This window comes from Hyalella azteca, unplaced genomic scaffold, assembly GCF_000764305.2.
Source record: "Hyalella azteca isolate HAZT.00-mixed unplaced genomic scaffold, Hazt_2.0.2 contig11177, whole genome shotgun sequence".
Taxonomy (NCBI): Eukaryota; Metazoa; Arthropoda; class Malacostraca; order Amphipoda; family Hyalellidae; genus Hyalella; species Hyalella azteca.
In genome coordinates this window covers 128,747-151,750 of record NW_025941185.1, presented here as the reverse complement: position 1 = coordinate 151,750, position 23,004 = coordinate 128,747, and the positions used below count along the sequence as shown (strand labels likewise).

The 23,004-nt window shown below is 36.8% G+C and overlaps 1 protein-coding gene across 1 annotated transcript in view; it reads left to right on the top strand.

Annotated features, from left to right (window-relative positions):
• The first annotated feature begins 2,478 nt into the window (after positions 1–2,478).
• LOC108677942 (chitin synthase chs-2) overlaps positions 2,479–23,004 on the top strand; it is an 87,080-nt gene continuing 66,554 nt past the window's right edge. The window contains exon 1 of the mRNA XM_018166256.2: positions 2,479–2,832. The gene's annotated coding sequence lies outside the window, so the exon portion shown is untranslated. The remainder of the gene's footprint in view (positions 2,833–23,004) is intronic.

The window sequence follows — 23,004 nt, the reverse complement described above, 5'->3', positions numbered from 1 at the left end:
ACTTGTTGGGATTCAGGGAGACCAGGCGCTTGAGAACCTCCTCTTCATGTATCTCGAAACTAGTTAACTTCGAGTCCACTGGTCGCTCCTCAATAGCTGGAATACTGTTCAAGTCCTCATCTGTGAAGACGCTGCTAAAGAACTGATTTAGAACATTGGCCTTGCCCTCGTCAGAATATATCTTCCGTTGATTTACATTCAAATCAGCAATACCGTTCCTTGTCTTACACTTCGAACTAGCATACAAGAAGAAGGCTTTCGGGTTCTTTTTCGAATTTTTGGCAACTTCTTTTTCAAAATTTTTGACTGCTGTGCGACAAGCTTTTTTAGCTTGATTTCGAGCTCTAGCATACAGGTTTTACTCAGCATCGCTACGAGTTCGTAAATAACGCTTGTAGGCTTCCTTCTTTGCTTTTAGCTTTGCTTTAACCGTATTGTTCATCCACTGTGTTTTTCTGACTCCACCGAGCTTTATCTTAGGTACACACCCATCAACAGCAGACATAACCGTGTTCTTGATGAATGACCAAGACTCCGCCACATTCATGCTCATGATACAGTCCGAAATGTTCGCTGCACGAGACAAAAAAAAAAAAATGACGTCACTCGAGACATGCGCAGAACGGCATAAAAGTCGTCTTCGTCGTGGGTCAACCTTGTATTAATTCAACCATGGTCGCGACGTCCCACGTCTGCTTCCATCAGCTGCTGAAATAATTAGAAATTTCCTTGAATGTGAAAGAAATTCAGGCACAATTACATTGATAATTTGCAATTATACACCTTTTGATTGCTTTCAGAAGCACACATTATAAAACCGAGTATTGTTATTGGCGGTAATTGCGGAGGTTTGTATTTACTTCACTTCTGTTATTATTCTTTTCATTGTTTGTGGGTTTCCAATTGTTTGTTAGTTGTAGGTGTTACAAAGAAAATGGGATTCCCAGGCTGCTACGAATTTACTCACAGAAACTAAGAAATAATTTGTATGGAAGGCTAATTTGATTGACAAATTATGCAATTGGCGGAAAAAGTCTTGCACGTTCCCCTCGTTTCAGAAGTAAATTTTGTGTATTTTCGCGTTATCATGGCCTTATAAGAAGAATTTTTTTTAATTGGGCATGCATTTTGGTGCTCCGGGTGGTAGATTGTGCCGTAATGTTTGTTACACCCTTGAACAACTACTGCCTTTATGTATCAGTATTTCGTAACCTACCATTTGTAAGCTTTCTTCTTTTATATTGTGGGATTGATTCTTGAGTTTTACAACAGTTAGTTTAACTCGAACATAACACTCGAGTGTTATGAAAACTCAAATTAAAAATAATTTAAGTGAATAGTTTTGTCACCTCTAGTAGAGATTAAATTCACCCATTGCCAAATAACATGTCGTGATTTGCGTTTTCCATTTGTTTTCATTTTACTTCATATTCTTAAAATTTGCTTTGGCAAGACATACATACATTTTTTACTGTCCCATACACTGGAAATGATCCGAAAATCGAGGTAAATAGTGTAAATAGTAAGAGGTAATTTTTTGAAATCAGGTGGCTTTTTATCGGAAATTGGATTTTGGTGGAAGGTAATCGTCTATACATGTCAACCCGTTTAAAAATTGAGCATACATTTTTTATAGTTGCCGTATTAGGAACTTTAGATTGAAATTTAATTTGATTGAATGATTTAAATTTCTTTAACACTCTAGAGTAGCTTGAGGACTCGCGGGGAATGCAAATGCAAAGAATGCATTTTGGTGCCTTTTTTGCGGTCGTCAAATCACCTCAAATTATTTTGACTATTTTACCATGAATTCTCTCCCGTAAATCGTTTAATTTGCCTTGAATAGTATCGTGCATTCTTTCGTCTGTGCATAGCTGCATCACGAAATAAAATGCTTATATTGCAACCCAATGAGCCAAGAATCGAAACTGGAGATACATAGATCAGCCAGTTTTCGTCGTTGCAGCACACATGAATTGTCTAGTTAAGAGACTAAAATGATTTATAATAAATGCTCGTCATTGGTATGCTACCACGCCCAGCTATGCCACATTTTTGTTTATCGCATCCAAAGTGGAAAGCAAATCGCTAATATCACGTTCATATATTTGCCAGCATAGTTTTGACATTTATTCGTAATCTATTAACAAATTTTCGTGCGTCAAACGTTCCCGTTATAGGAAATTCTAAATAAACTGATGAATGCGTGTGGTTTCTTCATTATAATTGAGCACTAATCACATTATTTTGCCTATTTATGACTACACTCCTGCACCCATTTCGGCAGGTACAAGTGATGAAAAATGAAACGCGGAACCTAAATTTCCTCGTGAAGGAGGGCCGGACCGGAAAGTCCGTTTCCAGGGCCGAGTGGCGCGCCATGGCTGTATTGAATTCCAGTGCCGTTGCTGCGTGCTGTAGCGGTTGCTTTCTCAAGACTTGCTTGCGCGGTCTGGAACTACGAGGCGTCGTTGAGCTTTGGCTCGCAGTGCCTTTTGAGCAGTGGTGGAGGAGGGTGTGAGCTAGAGCTCATTGCGCAATACTGAGGCCACTGGAGTTCAGTGATTCGGGTTTAGTCAAACAAACCAGTTCCGTGGTGGATGAACTTGCAAGAGTAAAAGTAAACTACATCTTTTTGCGGCCCCTTCATACGTTGCATGTTTGTTGAACGTGTCAGTGATGGGTGTTCTGTAGGAGAAAAGTTAGAATATTCTTCCGTGAAGTAGAGTGTTCTCAAATTATAGCATTAAAAGTGAGGGCGCTTGAAAGCTGTCTGTGTTCGAAGTGAAGGGAAAGATATCTACAGACCTGGAACACTGAACTTGGCACACGGTGAGTACAAGTTAAGCCTCCAGAGAATTTTTTTTTTGTTGTGTTGTACGAGTTCGTCTCCATGTCTCAAAAATTCGGTGGAAATTTTACTGAAATTTTCACTGAATTTAGGCACTAAACATCTTTGCCACTATGCGGTTGGGGTCAATTCAATTCTTAAAACTTTTTCAATTCGCTGTAAATGTACCGATTAAAATATATCGGAGGTTAAAGCATATGTAAATTAGGAACATGTGAAAGCAAGGTTTATTATGACCAGATTAAAAAATCGTTTTTTATTTGCCCGGTTATTCCACTAAATTTATTATTATTTTGACCCATTTTTTTATAAAATTAAACTAATTGTTGCTTCAAGAAACTGAAAGTAGCGTGAAAGTTTGCTTTTTACGTGATTAGAAAGTATTTTTTTTATTATACGTAGTTAGAAAGGATTTTTTTATTTCTATCATTAGTAGCGAATTCAAAACGATCATAAAACAGAATTTTTCACAGCTTTCATTCAGGACGAAACATTGACTAGTAGGCAGTATTGTTGCCATCCTTGTGACAGCATTGTTGCCATCATGGAGACAGTATTGTTGCCACCCTGGAGACAGCATTGTTGCCACCCTGGAGACAGTATTGTTGCCACCCTGGAGACAGTGTTGTTGCCATACTGGAGCCAGTATTGTTGCCATACTGGAGCCAGTATCATTGCCATCCTGGAGACAGTATTGTTGCCATCCTGGAGACAGCATTGTTGTCATCATGGAGACAGTATTGTTGCCATACTGGAGACAGTATTGTTGCCACCCTGGAGACAGTATTGTTGCCACCCTGGAGACAGTATTTTTGCCATCCTGGAGACAGCATTGTTGCCACCCTGGAGACAGTATTGTTGCCACCCTGGAGACAGTATTGTTGTAATCCTGTAGCCAGTATTGTTGCCATCCTGGAGACAGTATTGTTGCCACCCTGGAGACAGTATTGTTGTAATCCTGCAGCCAGTATTGTTGCCATCCTGCAGCCAGTATTGTTGCCATCCTGCAGCCAGTATTGTTGCCATCCTGGAGACAGTATTGTTGCAATCCTGGAGAAAGTATTTTTGCCATCCTGGTGACAGTATTGTTGCCATCTTGGAGAAAGTATTGTTTCAATTCTGGAGACAGTTTTGATGTCATCCTGGTGACGGTATTGTTGCCAGCCTGGAGAAAGTATTGTTGCCATACTGGAGACAGTATTGTTGCCATCCTGGAGACAGTATTGTTGTCATCCTGGTGACGGTATTGTTGCCATCCTGGAGAAAGTATTGTTGCCATCCTGGAGACAGTATTGTTGTCATCCTGGTGACGGTATTGTTGCCATCCTGGAGACAGTATCGTTGTCATCCTGGAGACAGTATTGTTGCCATCCTGGAGACAGTATTGTTGTCATCCTGGTGACGTTATTGTTGCCATCCTGGAGACAGTATCGTTGTCATCCTGGAGACAGTATCGTTGTCATCACGGAGACAGTATTGTTGCTATTCTGGAGACAGAATTGTTGCCGTCCTGCAGACAGTATTTTTGCCATCCTGGAGACAGCATTGTTGCCGTCCTGCAGACAGTATTTTTGCCATCCTGGAGACAGCATTGTTGCCATCCTAGAGACAGTATTGTTGTCATCCTGGAGACAGTATTGTTCCCATGATTCAGACATAGTCGTCTTAACAATCAGGTCACCAAAGAGTCAAAGACAAGTAGCCGAGAAAATCAGCTACCGGAACGAAAGACCACGAGACTTAAACCGAAACAAAATTGACATTTTAGTCCTGTCTATTGAAAAACTGCATCCAACACGAGCTTGTCACCTGACGTGATTGTCTCAATCCTGCATGTCTATTGTAAACCTTCATCTAACATGAGCTTGTCACCTGAACGTGATTGACCGCTCAATCCCGTCTATTGTATACCTTCATCCACCATGAGCTTGTCACCTGAACGTTATTGACCGCTCAATCCCGTCTATTTTAAACCATGTAACACGAGCTTGTCACTTGAAAGTGATAGACCTAACATGATCGCCAAGTGCAGCTTCATGTAATTAAAAGTAAGACTTAATCAATTATAGTACGCATTGGCCTCTGGACTTAAACAATGAACTCATAAGTCAGGCTTTTATGTGAGTTCAAATGAATTTTGGTGACACTGAACCACATAGGTATCAGGATCAGACGAAACGTGTGCTGGATTGCCTCTTGTTCAGAAACGAGGGGAATGTTTGTCCCAATGTTATTTGAAATAATGATTGAAATGGAGTGATTTTAATGCTGAAAAAATAGCAATCCTGCGTTACATTTAAATTTTCCTTTAAATGTTGCTCTGTTGAACACTATCTACTGACTATCGCCTATAATCATGTGTATACAGGAGGTATGATAGCCTGGGACAGGTATAATTTTATTTGTGATTACAACTGACGAATTCTAAGCCAGTGTCAACGAATGCCGATGTACGTTTCACTGACTAATTAAATCACTTTATTTTCTTATTTTCCGTGCTCGGGATCAGAGTATACTTTCTCAAAAACGTGAGCGTTCTCAAATCATAAAATACTGAAAATTTTGGGGGTTCCTGATATGAAAGGCGACATAATTTTTGCTGCTGTCCAATGATAATGTGAAATTTATGAATATTTGTTACCAAGCCGCTACCTGTACCGCAACAAACCATGCAACCCTTAATGGCAAATGATGTTAAAATAACTTAATTACAAAATGAACTCGTTGAAATACCGTTGATTGCGAGTTGAATCCGTCGAAATAACGTTGATTACGATTTGAAGTATTTGAAATAGCATTTATTACAAGTTGAATTATTTGGAATAACATTGAAATTAACGTCATTTCAACGTTAGATGCTTGGTGTAACGCTATATATACTCAATACTGGCAGAATAACACTGAAATTAACGTTTCAACGTTAGATGCTTGGTGCAACGCTACTGTGGATGGTGAAACACTACTCAATCCTGGCTTAGTTGGCGCCTGACGTAAGGCAGAGAACCGCTGCAGTCGCCTGGAGGGTATATAGCCTCTTATATGACCTCTACGGCAGTGGGTGTTCCGGAACGGTTTTATCATACGTTAAATGTTCTCGGCTTTCGAGTTGTGTATATATAGTTCTCAACTATATATACACACCAATGCTCATTGATAATTTTCGATCTCTTTCGGTACAAATATATGAAATGGTTCATTCCTGAATTACTGATTCTGATTAGTGCTTGCTTTAGCTCGCTAATATCGTTCGTTCAAAGGTAATTCTGTTGTCGAATGTCAATGATTAACTATAAGTAAAATTAGTATTCGGTTGTGTACGTGGATTGCTCAGTACATCAGAAAGATGTTAATCACGATATTACGAAAAATTTCCTGATATGTGGCTGAACAAATTTTTTTCCGTTGCGATTTCTTCTTATCCTTCATCAGACTATAATGACAAAGAATGAAGAATATTATATACAAGTCTGACAACAAAATTATAATATCTAAAATTATTCTGTAATCTCCAAAAAACGACGGCGAACTGCATTCACCCCAAGTCGGCTATGCATGCTAGCTGGCATTATGCATTTTCGCATGAACCGGTTTGTTGAAAAATCCAGTTTTTCCGAGTACTTCACTGTTCCTGTAGAATGATCCAGATAATTTCTAGTCTATCATTATGCAGACCCAACCGCTAGCTTAATTATTGTTATTCTTTATGGAACGGACTCGTAGCAGAACTATAATGGTAGTCTTGCTCAATTCAAAACTATATCATCCGAAAAGGTTGGGCAGATCTATGCAGGCTGCACCTATGAATGAAAAACAAAAAGTAATGCATGCCGACGTATTCTATGGAAATGTGAATGAACTATAGTAGTGAATTCATGACCCGGCGAATTGAACGTGAAAGTCGATATTCGAGATTATTAATAGCATCTGCGCTAGATTTGCCGTACAATATTATTTAGTTGGATAAAATAAAAAACTTAAATGTGGGAAGCACTCTGTAACGATTCCGATCATCCTTGAAGTAAAATTATAAATTTTATTCGACTAAATTTGCAACTGTGATCTCTAAATTAGATTTGAACTCTCCGGTAGTTGATATTAAAATTCTAAATTCTCTCTCAATTTGTTTTGAATATTAAAAACTATAACAAAAGACAACGCAGAGAGTCAACTAAGTCACACACATACGTCAAACCCAACAATATGTCTTCACAGGAACAGGGTGCGCTGTTCCGACGGTTCATAAGCTCCTTCGCAATTGAGGAAGTGAATGTTGACCTCTTTAGCGAAACATACACGGGCGGTAGCGGACTTTCAAAAGAGGTTCGAAAAGTTTGCACTTTTCAAAGTAGGTGTATAATACTCTTCTAAATGTTGATTTTTGTGTTGGTGTTTGATAATTTCTCACATTATTTCAGTTTGCTGCAAACCCTTAGAAATGTATTCCTGCATCTGTGTATAAATATATGGCCGAGAATTTTTTCACTGCATGGTCAAATGTCTCCGAAACCATTTTTAAAGTTACTGATTTTTTTTTCTTCAACGAATTTTCTCTCTCTCGAATATTTATATTTTTTTTTGCTAACGGGCTCTTACTTAATATCACGACAAAATTAAAACAATCATGAAGCGTGGTATTTTATTATGTGCAAACTAAACTTTGTACTTCAAAATTTGCCGATCGAAAGATGGTTGCGGGGGTAGAAATACATCGCTTATGTGGCCTCCGTCGTTCAAGAAATATTTTTGTACGTCTCAATCTTGCGCTGAAATATTTTGATCGCCAACAATAACAATCGTGCCTTTCATACAAAGGCTATCAAAAAACTGTTTGCATTAAAGGTCTTCATCAAGCTTCTTCATCGTGCCGCCATTGGTAAGACCATCACGACTTCATTTACGAACGTATAGTTGTTTAGTATAAGCTTTGTCTACTTTTAAGTGATCGCGGGTGTACTCTTTGATTGATCTTACTATGCGTCGTTAAAAATTTGCTCTGCTGCGTGTCGGTCTGGGTAGGTTTTTTAGTAACTCGGTAAGGGGTGGCAACATTCAGCGACAAAATGATACGCGAAAGTCGTCAACCTCGACACGGCCGTTGCTTCGTGCCGATGACTCGAACAATCGATGATTTACGAGCTCCAATCTGCCTGTTAACCTTACGAAGTACTCGCTTATTTCAAATGGAAGGCTGGTGGTCGCTAGCAGAGAACGAATGGACGATAAATGTTCATTGCTGCCGATCGCCAGAATTTCATGGTTGAAACAACGCAGTCTTTCTTAACCCTTTCGCGAGCAAGGATTGAAATATGCAAAAATTCAATTTTGCTATCCATTACACGAATTAACGAATCATTCTTAGATATAAAAACTCATATGGATCATCGGAAATTCTGGATATGAAAGGAGTAAATCGCAATTGAAAAGTTTATTAAATACGGTCAATACGCTTTACGGTCTATTTATATTTAACGATGCAAATGTAAAGGGTAACTATCGAACTTCAATTTACTGCAATTCTTCAAATTACTTTATTTAATGGAATAGATATTGCTACTTCCGCCTTTTAAAAAAATGAGGAAAGAGCGTCAATTTCGTATTTCAAGTCAAAACCTCCATTTAAATGCTAAAATTACAAATCTTTCGCATGGTAGGTGATGATGCTATGTACGGAACGATGGTCAGAAGATTGGAGCCTGGCAAAGGCATGATAATGAAGCTGCAAACATAAACTGGAAGCTGTTGTGGGTCTTTTTAGGAGGCGATTTTAGGTGACCAACTATAGTAACCTGCTCGCCAAAGGACTAACCAGGGTGGCCCAGTGATTACAGTTCAGAATACCACGATTGGATCAGTGAGTTGTGGGTTTGATCTCAGCTACCTGCGACAGTTCTGGTCAAAATCGGCGAGGAGGCCGAGCGGTTAGGAGTGAGAGGAGTGAGATGTGCGTTCGAGACACGCAACAAGCTGTGAATTGTAAAAATTCTGCTATGTCCAGAATCTGCGACAGGTCAAATGGCCAAATCAGCGCTGACACCGCTACTATTATTATTTAATAGGGATTTATTTATGTTAGTTCTGGAATGATTTTTGTGTCAAATTTCTCTGACTACAATTTCGTGTCGTGTATATATTGCCTGGGCAAAAATTTGTTCTGCTCTACCATATCTGTCGAGGCGTGTCTAGGTGAACCTTTCGCTGATAATGTAGTTTTTTGTCTGATATATATACTATTTACATTGTAATTTATTTGCATTCAATGGAAATAAAGGAATATATCAGGGATCTAAACTCTCAGAGTGTCGTCGAATTAACTTTAAGGCAATAAATAATTTACAAAACATTATGTATTACAATTTATCATCAGCATAATTTATTATGCTGGTTTATTTATTTGTTTATGTTTTAGCATAATATTTTGCCAGCATTACTTCCGATTCTTATTCAAATTTGTTATCGTGTATCTGGAAAACATCTCATGCAATTCTAGAGCGTCAGACCAGGGGTTGATGACATCACACTACTTTCGATCATATAGTGATAAAGATGTAATTTTTAAGACCCTTGAATTTAAACTTAGTTAACTAAATTATTATACGAATGAATAGTGACATATTGAAATATGTCTGATTATACACTCTTGAAGTCATACAACTCCTGATACAGACGTCACAAACTACACTGTAGTACTGATTAAATTTCGATCTATATTGTGTATTACTAAATGTAATGGTACTGATTCTGCTTTGTTATGCGTGTGCTGAATCTTATATGCTGTATAATGAATGGTTTTTAGTGCTGTGTGCTGAATCTTATGTGCTAGATACTGAATGGATTTTTAATTATGTGTGCTGAATCTTATGTGCTGTATAATGAATGTTTTTTTTTGTGGTGTGTGCTAAATATTATGTGCTGTATAAGGCATGAGTTTTTAGTTGGGTTGCGTCATCTGTGGCTGCAGCGTGTGAAGTGTGAACGCCGTGCCAGAGACCCGCGACCGAGTCGGAGACCGTTACACCTGACGTGGCTCCTTTCTCTGCCCATGCCTTCAAGCACCAGCGTCATAATCGCGAAGTTTCTCGAAACTATTTCCCTTGAATCATGAATTTTTACTCGAGTTTTTTTTAGTGTTATGTTGCTTTTTCTCATTCAAACAAATTTGGTGTTCAGATATGACTCGGAACAAGAATTAAGCTCGAACTTTTTTTTATGTATATTGTTTCTATAAATAATTGTCGAGTTCAGGAATGAGTGATTGATTATGTACAGCTTATGTGCAAATATGTGCAATTTTGTTGTTTATTCCTAATTTTTAGGGTATCCTCAGTTTCGTAAATATTGCATTACATTTCGAGCTTATCACTTTTTTCTGCCTTATAAATTGTTACTCAACTTTTGAATCTCACACATGAATAATTTTCGAAGATGTACGCTGGTTTTAGCCATTTTCAGTGTCATATTTATACTTAAATACCTTCTGTCTGTCACTCGTGCCACTAAGCCGCCATAATTTTTTTATTGCCTTTACTGTAAAAATGCATTTAAGAGTTACCTTCTTCCTGGAGAAATATTGCTTCCGTAGTTTAAACATGAGCGTTGACCAAAATGCGATGAAGCAATTATATTTGAAGTTTGCTTCTTTTAATGTGATTTATTGTAGCTACATTATAGTGATTTATATACTTTCAAGCGATTTTTTCTTCGTCATTGCTGATAACTTTTGAGGAAGTGGATGGTGAAAAATTATATTGGTTTTCGAATGAATACAACTTTTTGAATTTATGCATGCTAACGGAACGAAACGTTCTAGTTTAAGGTGTAAGAACCAGCATTGCGTAAATTTGATTTCAGTGGATTATACTTTTTACCAATTAACCATTGAATTTTATTTACCAATAAAATTCAATAAACAATAACCAATATACTTTTTACCAATTCCAGTGAATTTTATTTGTGATTACTATTTACTACTAATTGCAATAATCATCTTGAGACAATTCTACAAACAAGCAACTATATAAATAACTAACTAATTTTATTCACAAATTCAAGCTTTTAGAAAAACATACGATTGAAAATTAAACAAATGTTTCTCTGTAACTTCATATTGTCCGATATGACTCCAACAACATATATATACATAATAAGTGGGACTTCAAAATGAGCGGCCAAAACATGACAATATTTGATAGATCGTCCGAATAAATGGCTACCTTTATCGTAATACTATTCTTACCTGAACTGTAAAGTGTATCGTGTCATATATATGCTCCGTTTCAATACTTTGTGTACAAATCTGACCACTCGTTCCTAAATGATATTCATACGGGATTTATATATGACATTAAATGAGTCTTTCATTGAAATTTTGTGCTACAATCTATTACCACAAATCCGCCTTCGCTCTTTCTAAAATATTTATTACCTGCAGTTGCACAATAAGTTGTTCAAAGCGAGAGTTTGTGCTTTAGCCCGTTGCTATGAAACCACCCCCGCTCTTCATAAAGAAATGATTGCCGACTTGTAGCTGCAGTTGGGCAGCAAGGTATTTAATGCCAGGACTAGAGTATAGGGAGTGCAGGGGCAGGTTTGGTTCATTGTCCTGACCCTCATTAGAATGCAACCACCCCACCGATAGCTTGTCCGGTTCTGTCCGAGTGGCGCGGCTAGCTTGATCATCTTCAACTTCGAAGTGCGCTAAAATATATTTCTCCGGGTGGTATACATAACAAACATGGTATTTATGAATCAGAATCTGTAATGCGTTGAATTTTGAAGTCTATGTTGTGAAGATAGTGGTTTTTGAGTTGTTGAAATGCTATGAAATGGTTCTTGTAACATTGTTACCTACTTCGTACTGCCATGCGCCAGATGGATTGAACGCACGTTACATTGATTGTGTGTCCAAACAAGCATTTTATTAATTTAAGAAAGATCTCATATTCAGGTATAAAACTCGTGGCAAATAAATATTGCAGTCTATAAAATGATAAAATTGAAAGAAGTTTCTCTGCCAGGAAAGTAAAAAAAAAAAATACAATTGAACATTGAAAACGTAATAAGTGCTGTAGATAAACAGGATGTGGATAGACGAAAATTAAGGCTTGAGATACATTGCCCGCTTGGCATCACCGGACGTTATATTCTCCAAGAATTTTCGCTAGGTAATTCAACCATTATCTACCTTTCTTTACTTTTATTTTTTTTAATGAATATACAATTTAATAAGACTAAATGTACTTAGTAAAATTATCAATTTTTTTTCAAATTACGATACATTATATATTATACATTACATTACGACTATTTTGCCTTAGTGTGGTCATCCTGACAAAGTTTGACCCGACAAAAGAGCGTATCAGTTCTACTTGCAGAACATGTGTCACTATTTGGACTAAACGACCCACTCACTTTTCTGAGTGTATGATATAAGTACAGGTTTCATTGAAGACCATGAGAGTATTTCTTATTGACAATCTTCTTATTGTTTTTCTCTATTCGGCGAATTAGGCTCTTGATGGGAAGTGAAATGAAACCTGCATTAAAGAACAGCTTCTGCCAAACTACACAAATGATATAAGTACAGTAAACTGTTGAAAGGAAAGATGAGACGGTGACAGCGAAGGCCTCTCTCCTGCGAGGTGCAGCTAATAGCGTGGGAGTTTCGCTGCCTTATTGTTGCTTTCTGGCGGAAGGCGCCTCTGCCACATAGCGGGTTTTGCGACAGCCTTATTGAGGGACCCTTTGTTGAGTAAGTCCCCAAGTGTGAGCTGTGATTAAACTAATTTTTTGGCTTTAAAAAAATAGTTTAAATCACATTGCAATCCCTCATAATGAAACTTATATTTTTACTTAACTAATTTATAACTTATATATATTTTTGCATACCGTAATCTGTAATGTTATATTGATACGTATATGAGATTTCACTTGAATAATAATAATAAATTATTTATAAATAAACTCGTTGATCGTTGTATAGAAGTATTTAATTGGGAAGCTGTAACTGCCATTTATAGTCGTTGCGCAAAAGGCACGGAACATGAATTCACAGTTCTGCGACATCGAGTCAATTAACTGAAATTAATAATTAGTTAATCAATGAATTTTATAACTTAAAATGTAGGCACGTACAAGAAGTTTCTATTCCGATTTAAGAACTTCAACAAGTTTCGGTAAGATGTCACTAAAATCAGGCCATATATTCTGTAATTTATCAAAAGATGATAGTAGTTAGACCTCATTGCCCTTGCAAGTGGCGGAATGTAATGGTTAACAGTTTAGATCTTGTCTATGCTTCAATTGCCTATAGTTTTATGTTAACTTCAACCAGCTTCGCAGGATTCGGAGGATTCATTATAGGATTCGTAGCACCGAAGAATATTTTTAGCGAATATCTCGCTTGTATCTCGACTAAGATTGGTCATTTTGTCAAGTCATATTGTGAAAATGAACGTGTCACATTGCCTAAATAGTAATAAATTTTCTTACACTCGGTACTGTTTGCGAGCAGAGAGCGCACGTAGCAATGGTATGCCCCTTTAATGGGCTAAACTGGGTCAGGTTGACCTAGGCAAGGGCAACAAGTACATCGCAATTTGGATATAATGACCCTCTCGTTTCTCTAAGTGCTGGCTTCTCTATGTTACTCAATAGGGGCTCCGTCATCTACAAACTCTTAGACCCACATTGTGCTCTTCAGCATTTAATTAAATTTTTAGTTCGGTTTGCCCAACGCGACATATTCGGCGCGAGATAGCTCGATCTGAAACGCTAGCAACCAAGACCACACAAACAAACAAACAAACAAAAAAACAAACAAACAAACAAACAAACAAACAAACAAATAAACAAACAAATAAACAAACAAAAACAAACAATTTGTTTGGTTTCATTGTTAGTTTCTTGTCATAATGACGTGTATGACTATCTACGATATTTTATGATAGGTATTCCGTATTCAAAACATTGCCCCTGAATTACTTGTTACTAGAAACTTCTATTTTATTAGTTTATATCTGAAATCATTGGCGATGATTTCTATTTTTATTATTTTTTATAAAGTTGCTATTTTTCAAACCGTTGTCAGATCGTAAATAGCTCGCTATAATCCTTAACAAATGTAACCAAATGTAAAAAAATTTTCTGATCACTTGGCAATTTCAGGATATTAATCGTGTCGGATGTTCTCAATTCGAAAGAACACTGTTATATAAATTTTATTTTATAATACATTGAATTCTGCGCATTTTTATTTCCCTCGATTTCGAGTATTGAAGTTTTATGTTAATCTACACAGTTACTATTCCGTAACTTTGTCTATGGCCACTAAATGTTCATTCGTTATTCGTGCTTCATTTTTTTTAAATAAGATCGCCCGAGATCTCAACAAGCCCCTTGGTCTTCGGCTCAATATGGTAGCTCACTAAACTGGGAGACTGAGTGAGGTCAGCGTGTTTTTTTGTCTCGCATTTATATGCATCTGACGATACCTGCACCTGTGCAGTGTGCACTTTTTTACATGCAGCTAAATTCTTAGCTCAATTTTACCTGCAATCGTAGTTTCTACGATCCCAAATGGCGAACTGACTTTATTTTACATAGCGAACATTTCTTTTTCGTTTACATACCCTGACGTGATATCGTCCAATATACTCGTTCCTCCGTTTTGAACGCTTCATTAGTACAAACAGTACAGGAATTGCCCTTATTTCCGTAACTTTTGAAATTTTATTCAAACCTTGATCTATCCAGTCTAAATGTTTGCCTATTGCTACTAACACGATCTAAAACATTTCAAGAGTTAAACTATAATTTGCCGATATTTTTATCTTGGTAATCAATGTTCGTCCACATTGTCTGAAACTCTCAACGTATAACGTATAGGTGCGGTTGGCCTTAGTCGTTATATTTCTTAATATGATGCGTCATCCCCGATATATTTCCTGGTATGATATATTTCACGATACATAAATTTCTTGTTAAGATACCGTACCCCAATATTTCTTCAAATGATACGTCTTTCGTTGCGTTTCTAGATATGATGCATTAAGCTTCTTGAAGAGATGCGTCTTTTGTTGTCTACAGTCATACATACTTGTTCTCCTGTCGTAACACTCATCTCGCAATAACGAGTAGGCTTTACCCTATAAACATATATTCAATCGAGTGTAAATCTAAATGTAACCCTAAACCTGACCACGAGTATGCCATCTACTTCTCGATGCATTGCCTGCGTTTGTATCTTATCTTTGAGGCATGCCGCGATTGTGTGCTAATACCGAGTAGTGCAATTCTCGGTCCAATGAAGAATTGTTCAGTAAAAAATTGCCACTGCTAATTGATGCACCTTAACTTGCAGTACTGCAAGTTCAGCCGGGGTCAAGTTTAACCTGGAAATCGATTCATGAGTCTGCAGAATGCGCATCTTAATCGTCTCAGGGCGATGTTTGGAACGCAGAGCGCAATTTCTATACAGTTCGTATTGTATTATTACAAATACGTATATTGTATTACGTATGGTATTATTACAATTATTTAAAACAAGTTCGTATTTAACTTTGTTTTCTGTGCTACTATGATTAAGGTTAATGTTTTGTGTATAGTTAAAATCCCTACACTTGTTTTGATCACTGCTCGTTATGATTTTCAGTCTTCAAAAGAGGGATTTTGCATCGCGTTTTTTATCGAAATGCATGGTTCTATGAATTTTAGTTCTCAATCTGTAGACTAATTTATTCATGAAAACCGTACTGATTGAAAAAAGGTGCTTGTTCTTTCCCTATAGGAAAATGAAGTTATTATAACTTTGATCCCGAGTTTATTTCGTTGAAACAATGCTTAAGAAACGTTATTTTGACGTCGGATGCCTGATGTGTAGAATTGCTATCATTATCGTTATAACGACAAATGCTTTCTTCGCCGCACAACTCCATCTAAATATTATGCATGTTTTTAATTTGTGTATTTCGTGACAGCAAACACATTGTTAACTTGTAAATAAATGAACGGTCTCGTATCAGGCATGCAGTGTCACTGAGAAATACTTCTGGTAAATATATATGGCGTGTGTGGCATTTTCTCGTATGATCGAGATGCAGCTATAATCAATTGCCCTAAATGCTCCAGTTGCTGACAAGCTCACTTGAATGGTATATTGACAATAAAATTAAAATTTACATATATATAACCATTCATCGATACACATATAACCATTCAGTCACCGATGGGATCACAAAATTAGAGGATTCCCAATTTTCAATATTGCATGTGCTCTTATTGTGAATGCAGCAGTTATGCCTTCCTAATGAGGTACATCCCAAAAGAATTATGAATTTATTCTAAAGCTTCTTCAGTGTTCACCCATCACAATATTAAAGCACATAATCTACAGATTTTACAACTGATCATAATTTTTTAAATCGAAATGTTATGTGACTTATATACGTAAGAATATGATGTTAAATTAACTGAAGTAGATTTTCGAATTTTGAATTGAGCAAAACCTCTCTTAATGTGGTATAAATATATTAAACATCCAGACGGTGTTCCATTTTGTAATATTTTAAACGAGTCAATTGTGAAGATGCACACGCGGACATGGAATTTTTCACATAAGTCATGCCTCAAACTCTCTCTCATGACGTCTCGAGTTCTTCAGCGCCATATGTGAGCTCTCCCTTCCACTGTATATATACTAACAGGTTTCCATTGCGGTTTTCTACCATCTGCCGCATAGCTCAGATGGTCTTCACAACGAAGAATGAAATGTATGTGTATGCGCGGTCTCGTTTTCTAACGACGATTTCTCTTGTGTATGACGTGCTCTATTTTAAACTGCTCTTATTCCCGACATCTGTGTCCTGATCTCGGACATCAGCGTACAATTTTTCTCATGCATGAGACTTATATCGAACGTTCTATCATGCGTATAAATTATGAAGCTGAAAATAGCGCCTTTTCATATTTCTGTATAGACTCGTTTTGAAATAGGAATACGTCGGTAAATTGTAAAAACTCGAGTTTCTGCAAAGCTCGAGCTATTAATATTAAAGTAACGTTGTATGAAACTGATATTAATCGGAAAGCTCATATTGAATTATAGATGATTCCTCTACCTCACCTGTTTCTCACACTGTTTCATGCAATCGCTTCGAGGTACCGTAGCGGGTAACTTTTATTGATAATTAAATGCTTCGTTAGAATTGCGAGAGCGAGGACGGAAATCAGGCTGATTGTAAATTTGATATTTTTTTCTTGGTGACGATGCAGTTTTGCTTCTTCGCGAAAGCCTATAAACGGATCTGCATTTGAAATTTGTTCCATGTGACGTTTGAAGACAAACTGACTTCATACATCATTTGAGGCCGAATTTTCAATTCATTTTTAAGTGATTTTGTAATGGTCTGGAAAATCTCCGGACTTACCTACATTATTTGGCGGTAATACTTTATTGAAAATATGTGCGTTATTAATTTTCGGATGATTGCATCTTTTTCTCACCCTATTCCTCAAACAGGAGTCCTACATTTGATCTTTTAAACAAGATCTATTGAAAGAGCAACTGCCTTTAGTTATACCACGATTTCCATTTTCTTAGAGAATACAAAGTAACGCACTAAGTTGCCTATCTTTTGTCGCAGAGTTCTGCCGTCTCTTCAGGTCTTCTTTCTTTTTTTTTTCTTCTTTCGTCTTTTCATTTCTTTTATTTTTCTCTGATTCGTCATTACCCTTCAGTTGTTGTCTGCTAATTCACCAGTAAGTCTTTTGATTTTATCTGTGCTGTCGTTTTCTGGCTCCACTGATTAGTCATCTTCTCCGTCGCGTGCGACGACAGTTTCAGGGCAGGAAACCGGGTTACTAATTGCCGGTCCGCTGACCCTCAGCCTGCCCGAGACGGGATGTGGTGGATCTATCAACAACCTTCCCTAGTATGCGCTTCGGGGCTCCGAGCCCACGAAATTGCTTGCAAGGTCCTTCATTTCCGGTGCCCTGCAAGAACTGCATCAAACTATCCACTTTTTGGCCGTTGAATCAAACTATCTACTTTTTGACGGTTGAATCAAACTCTATTATTTTGAATAATAAAACATTTGTATGAATTACATCATGTCGTCGACTTATGATCATTATTATGGGTGACATGAATCCGTCAACTTTTATGTTGTGTCTACATTTTTGCTCCATCTTTTCTTGTATTGCACAATTGAACAAAATTTTAAATCACTTCCGTGAACTTGTCCCGATAAATTTTGCAAGAAACTACCTTTCTTATTGAACTTGCCCTCAAATCCAGCATTGAATATGTGTAATTTTTATCATTAATTTCAAATGAAAAACGTTGAATTAACATGGCATTTTATTTACTTTGAAATTCAAGTTATTCTTGTAATTAATGAAATCTTCTCAAGTCGCGTGGTACACTAGCTCTTCAGTTGAATTATTCAAATCTAATCATTTCGTCATCAAAATCATGGTTCTTTTCTCAGCCCATTCATCGCTACATAATTTTAGATTTCTACGCTCACCTCAGAGAACTTGATGGACCACATTGTCAAAATAGTGACACAATTGCTGCGTGTAGCACTTATACGTACGTTTCTCGGACCAAACTGTCAAGATAGCCCAAATAAAGGCTAAAGGGCATCGATATTGGGACAAAGTCGTATAAAATTCTCTACGCGTCTACGGTTACAATTAATCAGAGCGTTGAACTTGTTTCTCGATGACGCGTATGCTTGCGTGTAGATCGTGGCGTATTGGAGGGACCACAAGGATCGCGTGTTTATCGGTCATCTTGTGCGCGATAAAATATCTCAAGAATAACACGCGTTACATGAATTTATTCTAACTTTTTCGTGCTGTTTGCTGGTGACTTTAGTATTTCCTTTCGACCATTAAAATGTTACTATTATTCGAAGCGATGCGTGTAAGAATTGTGTCAGCAATAGGAATGTATGGTCGCATATCTTCACATGTTGTGGTCCAGCACAAATAAGGTTGGATGCATTTTTATAATCATAACATATCAATAGGACTTTCGCATAATTTTCAGTTCTTTCTACTCCACTATCTCGAGTTAGAGTACATTTTCCTAACATCGATTTTAGAGAACATTTCTAATAGGCATATGGAACGGGCAGGCAGCTGTTGTACAGAATTTTACAAAAAAAATCGTATGCCAATTTAAGTAACTTAAAAATTTCCTAGCTTGTGTAAGAGCAAGGTCTATTATAACTCATGGAATGTTCTCATTCTGCATAAATTCAAGACTCTTCATTTCCAAAAAGTATAATTTTTCTCTCAGCATCAAGACATTGTCCTTCGCTCGAATTAATTGCTTTGTGGTTTTACAGCCACGTCCCAGTCTGCGAACGAGCGAGTTGTGTTAATCTCGTGTACGTTTTGCTGTCAAGCTCGCGGTCGAGAAATTTATTGTGCATTCTTAGCTGCGAGAATAATCCAATATGTAAATTAATTCTTAAAATCATTTTTCGTTTAATCGATTTAAAAGAGAAAAATTGTTATGAATGCAGTGTAAATATATGTGCATTTTAAATTAGAAATGTTCATTTAGATGTATATATTAGACCAGAAGGATTTCAACACTGAGAAATCGAATCATTTTCTAAATTTTTCCCGCTAAAATTGTTTAAACTTTCCATAAGGGCTAAAAACTTCTTTGCCTGGATGAGCGGAATGGGAAGCGTGCATGTATGTTTAGCATGCAGTCAAAACAGAGCAATACATTGTGCTCGATTTTGTGGTACATTTGAATTACGGCACAAAAGGGGCCAGCAGTACAGTGACGTTAAGGAGACAAAGCACAAAGGCTTTAACCTCGGCCTTTTATCTTCCCCTTTCAAAGATTTTCTGCCATTTTTCCTCCATCATTCACACGTTAATGGCTACACGGGAGCGTGTCGCTCTTCCCAACACGCATGTTTAAAGGATACTCGCTAGTTCCTTCACGACATTAAATGGCCTTATTCCTCTGTTATCCAGCTGATCTCTGCTGAGTTATCCAGCTTATACCTGCTGAGTTATCCAGCTTATCCCTGCTGAGTTATCCAGCTTATCCCTGCTGAGTTATCCAGCTTATCCCTGCCGAGTTATCCAGCTTATCCCTGCTGAGTTATCCAGCTTTACCCTAACTAGGGTAAGCGCATTTACCTTATTATTCTTCTGGAGTTGAAGGTAGTCAGGTTTATGTGATGACTTGTATCTGGTCATAAGTATGCTTCGTGGTATTCAACATTATTCTTCTTCAAATGCTATTATTGTTAATTCATGTTCTCACGTATAACTCTATCTCTTTGTTACGGATGCAATTATGTGGCACTGAAATAATTTTCTTAAGAACCAGTAATTTGTAAAGATAAAACAATCTGTGGTGTAAATATGTAAACAATTCACATAAAACTGATTTACGCTAGATCTTCAGTATATGTATCCTCGATCATTGCACTATCATCGTATTGTTTCTAACCAAGAATCATTTCGCAGAATTTTAATTTATATATATCATGTGATTTTTAAATATAAAAATTTATAAGTAAAAAAATTACTTATATAGATATACATAACATATAAAAATTTTAATTAATATATATACACCATGAAAAATATGAATTAGGAATTGCTAATGAAATTTTATTTATATAACTTTGTATTCAGGCGAAAGATTTTGTTTTAATTCTAATTATTTTTTTATTATTTATGTATATCTAGCGATTAACTTAATTTGTATCACTTTGTCAAGCGTTCAATCTCAATTTTGTGTTGATTTTCACGGCTGTAACTCGACCATGAAAGCCTTTTCTCATTTTCCCATTGCTAACATTTTCATCCCTCCTTAACGACCTGAGGTGCATTCTCCAACAATATAAGCAAAGAAGATAATTCTCAGAAGGCACACATTATAGCGCCTACACGTCAGTGATTTTGTTCCACGGTCTTGGCCGCTTCAGCGGCACCCGCTGTTCGCGCTCAAAGAAATGAGGGACAATTTGTCACAATAGCGATCCACTTTTTGCCCTCTGTAGGTCATCTTGACCCAGGTAAAACTTCGTTTCGATGATACGCGTAGAAAGTGTGTCACTATTTGGATAATATGACCCATTTATTTCCTGGGTGCGGCGTCTTCCAGAACTCATTACGTTATTTATATTCGCATTATTCACAGTCCTGCGAGTGTAATTTTTCATTGGAGTTTTTAATATTGTAGTTAAATCGATTCACGTGCACATAATGCATATTTTATGGAGTGAATTTATTATGAACAATTTATCGATACTTGAACTTCTTTCGGTACGGCACGCATCGTGATCAATATACGCAGCAAACATGTTAAGAAACAAGGATTATTCAGGATTTTTCATAGCTGAAGGGATATGACGTTCGAATTTCATTATTTCCACCAAGTATTCTACCTTATCTAGCTTTTCTTTTATCATTTAGCAATAGAAATCCTATTATCGTATTGCTAATATAAACCATACGTAAGAAGCAGTTTAGATTGTGGGAATAGAACTAAATCGATTTTAATTTCTTACTCTAGCTTCATTGTTCTTAGTATTACAACAGGTTATAACTGGCGTCCTCTCAAAAAAAATGTGATTTCAAGCTGTTAAGAAAACTGGCTTCAGTTACGTACATTATTTTGCTTACAGATGCATTTCTGCGCTTTTCCGATGGTGTCTTCTTTCAAAATTAACGTATTCAACCCAGGTACAATAGTCGGTAGGAAGCAATTAACCTTTCACCGCTAACTCGTTAAACCTTCTCGATCATCCCAATTTCAGGAAATGATGAAAAAGGATCAACTTTAGACTTTTTTGCTCACTAGGATTAGTCTAAGTGTAGGATTCCGGCATTTGCACAGGTTTGACCTGCAGGTGCAACAACCTCATCCTGAACTCGCCGAGCTAGGCTTCTTCTGTGCCTCTATTTCGCTGGAAATAGCTTAAGAACTGCTGATCATGTTGAAGCTTGACACATGACTTCAGTGTGTAATACTACACTACTTACGGAGTATGTCGCAAATGTTCAAAATTTATCCAGTTAATTTATGTTGGGATGAAATTCTTGTTTTTGTATTGCGTATCAAACTTTTTTGGGGGGAAGAAGTGTCCAGGTAATGCTCCCTAATTTGTATGAATATGTCGCGAAGGCTTGAAAAGCATGCAGTTTTAATTTATAAAAATGTTTCAAATTTTTTTATTGCGTATCAGACTTTGATGGGAAAGAAGTATCCTGCATGGCAAGGGACTGCCTGATTACTTAGCTTTCAATCCAGCCATCAATTCTCCTCATTCGTGGGCCGCTGCCGGCACTTTTTGTCCCTCCTTCACCGTATTTTGGCTGTGCTTAATTTCAGTGTCGAATGCGCTCGTCATGGTAAGAGGCTCAGGCGCTCATCAGGAGTTTTTATAGAATTTCTCTGTAGCTGCACGACGACTTTTCGAAACAAAAGGCACAAAAAACAGATGCTCTGCATCTTATTTTCGTGACAATTCCTGTTTTTTTTTTAACTCTTTCATAGAACATCATTTTGGGAGAGAATTCGTAATTATTTAATCTGTTTTTGTAAAAATATTTAGCAGGTTCGGGACGGAATTATAAAAAAATATAAACAAGTGCTGTTAATATTTTATCTGAAAACCTCCATGTATTTAAACAATGGAAATATTACCTGACTTTCAGATCTTGATTTCTGCATTTTGCCCTTTTATGAATCGTCATAAATTAAAATAGTCTTACAGACAATGTTTTTAACGCCTTTTTGAACTTTCATTTATTGTTTTGTGTTAACTTTGTCCTAAAATTGAGTTTAAATAAAAAATCGTTTTGCATTTTTTATGTATGACTCCTTGCAAAACATCCAATTCATCCAAAATAAACGCCAATTATTAGAATACACAAGCAATCAACCAGAAAATTACCTCCTGATTGAGTTGCCTCGCGTAATTATTGTCATCTCGAATATTATTGTCAAATCGATTATTATTGTCAAATTGATTATTATTGGCATCTCGATCATTATTGTCATCTCGATTATTATTGTCAAATTGATTATTATTGTCATCTCGATTGAAAGGTTGGGATGGAGGCTTAATTTGATCCTAAATTCAAAGCCGCAATGCACTCCAAAATCG